Here is a 7,130-nt window from a genome sequence, read left to right as displayed (position 1 = left end):
CTATAAAGGATATGCTAAACAAACAAAAAGGGATGGAAAGTCCCCTCAGAAATAGATGACATAATGCTTTACTAACCTTGAATTTTCTGAACACTAATGAGAAAGGAACAACAGCAGCACAGAGATATTGGATAATGAAAAAAAACTTCTAAATTGAATCAACCAGTGTATTTCAAGGATGTGTTGACCTCACAATGGAAACCAGGAGATGTGCTACATTGGGGAAGGTGTTTTGCTCTTGTTTCCACAAGAGAAGAAAATCTATGGATACCATCAAAATTAATAAAGATTCACTTTAAAAAGAAAAAACTCTTTAAAAAGAGAAATGACAGCTCATGCACAACAGTGACAACCATACAGGTCCAAGGAAAGCATATAGGGTTGGGGCAGGGAGCTGCTCTTTTTTTTTCAAAGGAAAATGGGGTTTATTTCACACAGTATCGAAAGAATGGAACAGACCAAATGCACCCACTGGTGGCAGGCAAGTCCACAACCCATTGCGTAAGTCCTCCCGGCCTCAGTCAGAGCTCTTCTCATGTTTGCTCAAGGATATTTCTTCATATGCATAGATGTGCTGAGTTTCCCAAGAGTCTAAGAGGTGTGTGGGCAGGCAGGCAGGCGGGCAGGCTTCAGTCATTGGTTTCAGGATCTGTCTGTGCCATGTAGGCATCCAACTCAACATCCAGGTGTTCTATAGGGTTGGACATGTATGCATTCAGTTTGTCGTCCAGCTGCTCCCTGATCAATACAGGGTGAGTAAGGGCACCTCTCCCTCGACCTTGGCCTCCAAAGTCCCCTCTTCCCCGACCTATCACAGCCCGACCTCTACCACGGATTCCGCCACGACCCATAGTTCCACGCTCTAGGCCCCCTCTCCCAGGACCTCCACGACCTGGAACAGCGCCTTTTCTTGAGTCCATTTGGGGGGCAGCTAAGGCTTGTCCACCTGGGAGGAGCAGGCTTTGACCTCAGAGTGACAGCTCGCCCCTAAGCAGGCTTCTGGTGGCAAGTGCCCCAAGTAGTCCTCCTCCTTGGGGCACGCCTCTCTGGATTATGGGTAGGCCTTGTCTTCCAATTGCTCCCCTGGCCAGGGCACCTTTGGGTAGACCTAACCGCGCCTGGGTGTTACTCTTCTTATGCAGGTGCTGCTTTAAACTCTGCTTAAGTTTTAATGCTGCCTGGACAGAGGGTCTATTCTCCATCTGCTGGGCCCAGCTTCTGTTTCTGCCACTGGCTAGCTGCTGCTGCTGCATCGAAGCCCGAATAGTCACTGGCATCGGCTGTTTGTTCTTCAGCATACCAGTAACGCGCTCATTTAGAGACATCTTGGTGGTTCTTTTTAGCACCATTTTCATTGCTAACTGTACAGCCATCTTCAGATCCTGAGACTCGAAGGAGGTGGACGCCAGCACTCCCGTCGCAGTGCGGCAGCTGCGAGGCAGTTTGGCTCACCAGGACTGCTCCGGTTAACTTGCTGGGCGGTTGGCTTAGGTGCTTGCCTAAACCGTATGATGCGAAGCTCACTCCTGGTGGCTTAGGTACCTAGTCCACCTATCCTGCTTTTCAGGCCTGCCCTTTCTTTCCTTTCCTTTGTGCCAGCGGGCGCTGCCAACTCCTGCTTGCTACCTCCAGGAATCTGAGAATGAGACTGTGTCCAGGATTCTGCTCTTATCTTTACAGGAAAATATACATCTTCAAAAAAATTCAAGAGACCCTGGATGTTTGAATGTAAACAAAAGAAAAAAATAACTATCCGCTAAGGATCATCAAGAAAAAAAGGAATATGACTTATGAGGTCAGGTAATGGGCACGCATACATTTAAACATAGACATATTTATAAATATATTGAGCTGGTTTTGGAGTTGGACAATAGCTCTGTACTTCTCTAAATCCAAGCTTGTTGTTAAAGGAACATGTCAGAGTTTCGGTCTCTTATCGGGAGCCATCTGGTATGGGACAGAAGGAAGACTTTAGGAAAAGTTTTACTTTCTCCATGTCTATTTTGTCTATATCGTATTCTTAATTGAATGTATGTCTCTATGAATAATGTTTAAGTTTTCCACGATAAATAATAGATTTTCCTACAGATCCTTTTCCTACAGTAATCTTTAAAGTCTCCAGGAAAAAGATGGGGCCCCACAGCAACAACTCCACCTGGTTGAAATGATGCTGATAGCGCATCTATAAGACCGGTTTTGGGCTACCAGCTGCTAAAATGGGGCACCTTCTCATGATGTTCTGGCCAGAACTCCACATAAGAACTTTAAAAAACAAAACAAAACAAAACATATTGACTGCTCAGAAATCGTTTGCGACTATACTGGACAGTAATCTTGAAACTTAACCATCACTTTACTTTTGTAGGATCCCATAAAGAAAACATTGCCCCCATGACAGCTGGAAGCAATTCTAGAGGACAACGGCCCCTCTCCAAAAGAGTTTGTTCTCAGGGTTGGAAACACTGTTTAGGGGTTATTGATTGTCACTTTGTTGGGTAGAGGGTTGGGATGGAAACTATGTTTATTAAAAAAAGTTTTAAAAGGGATAATAATACTGGGTAATAGAGTAAATAATTGTGAGCTATTGTTTATAGATAATTTACATTGGTATAGTTTCTGTATATTGATACAAGTTCAAATTATATTTTTATTTGTTTATAATATGCGTACACCTATGCAAAGTTATTCTTTCAGATCAGTTTCTACTTCTGTTTAGGACATTTTGTATATTGATATAATCTTTAGGATATATTTTTGTATTGTATTATACATTATTCTTACCTCTGAACATGATACTTATACATTGTTACATTTTGAGGTCATTGTCCTCATTTGCTGCACAATTGTTTACAGATTATTTAATATACTGACATGAAGCCTTAGTCTTTAAGTTATACAGGTATTAAATATTATAGGTCAATAGTCGTTCATGTTTGTTATACATACAGTCAGATTAATTAGGTTATTTAAATACATAGAGATTGTATTCTGCATAGATAGGTAATCTTCAATCACTTCAAGGATCTGTAGAATATGGCATTTAAATAATTTAGAGCTGTAGAATATGGCATTTAAATAATTTAGGGTTCTGTTGACATGAGACATGATTTGCTCCTGATAGCACCAATCTATTCTGGAGAGAATGTTGAGCACCGAAGACACTCCACTTAGAGCTTGTTTTCTTCTTGGCACAATTGGCCTTTGGGCAAGGCAAGGAACTGTCCATACTTGAACCACTGACAAAGTACATGGTATCCGAAAATGTATAAACAGATCACAAGGAAAAAGACTATCAAATCTTACCAAGACAGGGTAAGACGTATTTTAAAAATTTTTAAAAATTTTCCTGCCTCTGAAAATGGTCTGTCAGTTATGCCAGGCCTTAGCCAAAGTTGGTTGCTTCAACATTGCAAATGAAACTTTGGGTGATTGCTCAGGTAGCTAATTGTCTCTGTCATATATTGCTCACTTTGGAAGCTGCTTGATTGCACTTCTTGCCTACTCAGGTATTATTATCTCCCTTCTCAGGCCTTCAGTGGGGTTGAAGATTAGATAGTCGTAGTAACCTTCCTCTTATGATTTAGCCAAGCTTATTTCTGATGCAAGATTTAAACTCCTTAAAATAGAATGCTTATTAAAACATTTGTCATGTGTTCCTTGCTTAATATTGCTTACATTGTTTGTCATTTTATACTCGATATATGTTCCTATTGCATATAGTTTTGTATTGGGTTTGGATCACTCTTGTTTAGACAAAAGGGGGAGAGGATGGGGAACCTTGTTAGCCAATTATCTTTAAGAGGTAGATCTTAGTTAAGGCGTAGCTTTGCTGGGACTCAAGGTAAAATGTGTGAACCTCCAAGTGCTGACTCTCTCTGTGCCTTTTCCCGAGGGACATTGCTGTGCTTGGATTTCTCATTTCCTGTTTTGTGAGTTTTTCCCCTTATAATAAATAAATATAATTGTTTTGTCCTTAGCTAGCCTGATTATTTCAACATAAATAAAAACAAATAAATTTAAAAAATATATGGAACCTAATTCCTGTACCAAAAAAGTTGTACACGAACACCTTAGGATCAATGGAGAAGAGGAGGGAAGTTCCTGGAAGAGGACTATTCAAACCAATAAAAACCCAGACCACCTTAAAGTCAACAGTGTCGGCAGCTGTGCAGGGGTTGAGGCAGGAGGGTGCTTCTCTACCTGAGAAGTCTGCAGGCCTTACAGGTAAACCTGTTCACTTTGTGCGGAGCTGTCCTTTAATTCAGCAACTGGTGGAGTGTTATATAGCAGCAGTCTCCCCTCATGGCAGAAACATTCTATCCTTCAGAGAAGCTCCTTAAAACAGGATGCAAACAACTCAAAATGGCTTCAGGAAGTCCCTGAAACTGACCAGATTCGTTAGCCCCCTTCTGTACCAAAGAGTAAATAATAAAGACTGCTGAGAGTCACTCTCAGATAAGTCAAGCTGCCTAGAAAAGGCAGAGACTGGTCAAACAGCTTGAAAAGAAGCTGAGACCAAACAATCCAAGCTGCAAGAAGATTCTGAGACCAGCCAACCAGCCTGAAAGAAGCAGAGGAGCCAAGTGGCTTGAAAAAAAAAAGGCAGAGAGCAGCCAAGCTGCCTGGCCAACTGAGCCATCTGGAAAGGACATTTCCAACCTGTTGAGTTGCCTTCAGAGTGCTCCAGGTTCCCAGCTTTTGTGAGTTATCACCCAAGCTTGGGTGGACTTTTCTGCTCATGCAAGTAATCCCTTGCCCATACTTCTGTAAGTGCCCCCAACAAAACTCATTGGTTCACCAAGTTTGATGGTATCTGTCCTTTGGTGTTTCACAGGTCCCTGTCTTGGGGGGAGTGGACATGTGTGTTAAATCTCTCCAGGAAAAGTTTGTCACACAACAAAGAGAGAGGATGGTAAGAGCCAATGCCTAGAAGAAACACATGGTCTGGTACATAGGCCAGACAGATGGAGCCTACAGACTGACTGGTCCCCACAGGAGGTAGAGATCGGTCAGTGTGCCTCCTGGAATAACAGCCTAGAAGTCTGGCCCACGGCTAGACAGAACCCTGCACTACCTGATCGCAATTGGTAAATTTGGATAAGGCATTTGGACCAGGGACAGGCTTGTGGAGCCCGACTTCTTCTTCCCTCTCTCTCTGGTGTGTGTGTGTGTGTGTGTGTGTGTGTGTGTGTGTGTGTGTATGTCTGTTCACAGGTGTGTGTAGGTGTGCTTGCTTTTGCATGAGCATGGAGAGAACTCGGGTTGACATCATCAGTACATCTTCCTCTCTCACTCTCCACCGTATTTTTTGAGGCGTGGGTCTCACTGTCACAGCTAGTCTGGCTGGTTAGCAGGATTTTTATCACTCTCCTCCCAGTACTGGGATTACAGACACATGGCAACTCCACATGGTTTTTGTTTTGTTTTGTTTTGTTTTTTGAGACAGGGTTTCTCTGTGTAACAGCCCTGGTTGTCCTGGAACTTGCTCCATAGACCAGGCTGGCCTAGAACTCAGAGATCTTCCTGCATCTGCTTCCGGAGTACTGGGGTTTAAGGCATAACCACCACTGCCCAGCTATACATAGTTTTTTCACATTGTGTGGAATTACATTGTGTGAATTCAGCCTTCAACTTTCTTTTTTCTTTCTTTTTTATTTTTATTTTTATTTTTGAGACAGGATTTCTCTGTAGCTTTAGAGCCTGTCCTGGAACATGTTCTGTAGACTAGGCTGGCCTCAAACTCACAGAGATCTGCCTATCTCTGTCTCCCAAGTGCTGGGATTAAAGGCTTGTGCTGCCACTGCCTGGCTGCGTTCAACTTTCTGTATAGCCTAGATGAACTTGAACTAGTGACTCTCCTGTTGAAGTGATACTAGCCCACAGGAGAATGTGTCTCTGGCAGGCCTTTCCTTTCTCCCCCATCCCCTCTGCCTTGCTAAAAACCATTAGATTACATTACTAAAGAAAGCCACCGAGGTCTATTCCCTTATTTGACCAATCCCTCTTCCTGAGGCTGAGTACCACAGTCCAGCAATCAGAAGCTCCCTTTGGCTCACCTAATTAACATGCCCAATTAAAATTAAACACTTCATCCTATCATGGGGTTTCCCCCTTTACCATTATAAATGGTCATTTGCCTATGGTCCACATCTCTCTCCTCTCTATCCAGAGGAAGTCCTTTGTCCCTCTGGGACAAATACTTTCCCTTCCCTTTCTCCTTCGTCCTCTCTCTCCTTTACCATCACATCCTAGCCTGTTCTAACACAGACCTCCCCCTTTTCTCCTCTTTTCCACCTCCAGTCAGGCAGTGGTGGCACACACCTTTAATCCCAGCACTGAAGAAGCAGAGGCAAGTGGATCTCTGTGAGTTCGAGGCCAGCCTGGTCTACAAGAGCTAGTTCCAGGACAGGCTCCAAAACAAGAGAAACCCTGTCTGGAAAAACCAAACAACACAAAACAAATGACACCTGCAAGGTCATTCGCTGCTGTTCCTCTGCCAGCAAAGTCAGAAAGCAGCCACTTGAACTTTTCTTCCCCACTTAATAAAGGAGCTATCTGTGAAAACAGGTGTTTGGGTGTGGTTTGTGCCTAATCTGGGTTCTAGGAGTAAGTTTCACTGTTTGGGGGTCTCCACCACTTGCCTTCTCCTCCTATGTATTGGGATTTCAGGTGTGTTCCATCCCCTTTCTTGGGTGTCTTTCTAAACAAGTATATTAGTATAATCAGACTAATTTGGGTTTTATTGCCACTAGTGATGAAATAGCAACAACGAATTGACAGCCTCCACCCGAGCAGTTTGCATGCCGTGCCATTCAGTGCTAAAATAGTGGAGGTGACTACAGACTTAAAGAAAATAAAGCCTGGTTAGAATTCCTGGAGACAGTCACAAAGCCAGACTGGGAGGAATTCATTCATTCAGTTCCCAAAGAATGTCATACACCAACCGGCAAGGAAAGTTAGATGCTGGGCTTGGTGGTGCACACCTTCGAAGGATTTCTGTGAGTTCAAGGCCAGCCTGGTCTAAGTTCCAGTCAGGGTTACACAGGGAGACCTGAAAAAAAATAAAGGGAAGGGGTTAGAAGCTTTGCATGGTAGTGCAATTCTGTAATTTCAGTACTATGTAGAAAGAA

General features: G+C 43.2%; 1 pseudogene; it reads right to left on the bottom strand.

The window, feature by feature from the left end:
• Nucleotides 1-629: 629 nt before the first annotated feature.
• LOC119805357 lies at nucleotides 630-1,373 on the bottom strand (annotated as a pseudogene).
• Between the last annotated feature and the right edge of the window lie 5,757 nt (nucleotides 1,374-7,130).

This window comes from Arvicola amphibius, chromosome X (assembly GCF_903992535.2).
Source record: "Arvicola amphibius chromosome X, mArvAmp1.2, whole genome shotgun sequence".
Lineage (NCBI taxonomy): Eukaryota > Metazoa > Chordata > Mammalia > Rodentia > Cricetidae > Arvicola > Arvicola amphibius.
Note: the sequence above shows the minus strand (reverse complement) of the source record. Positions and strands in the feature narration are given on the sequence as shown.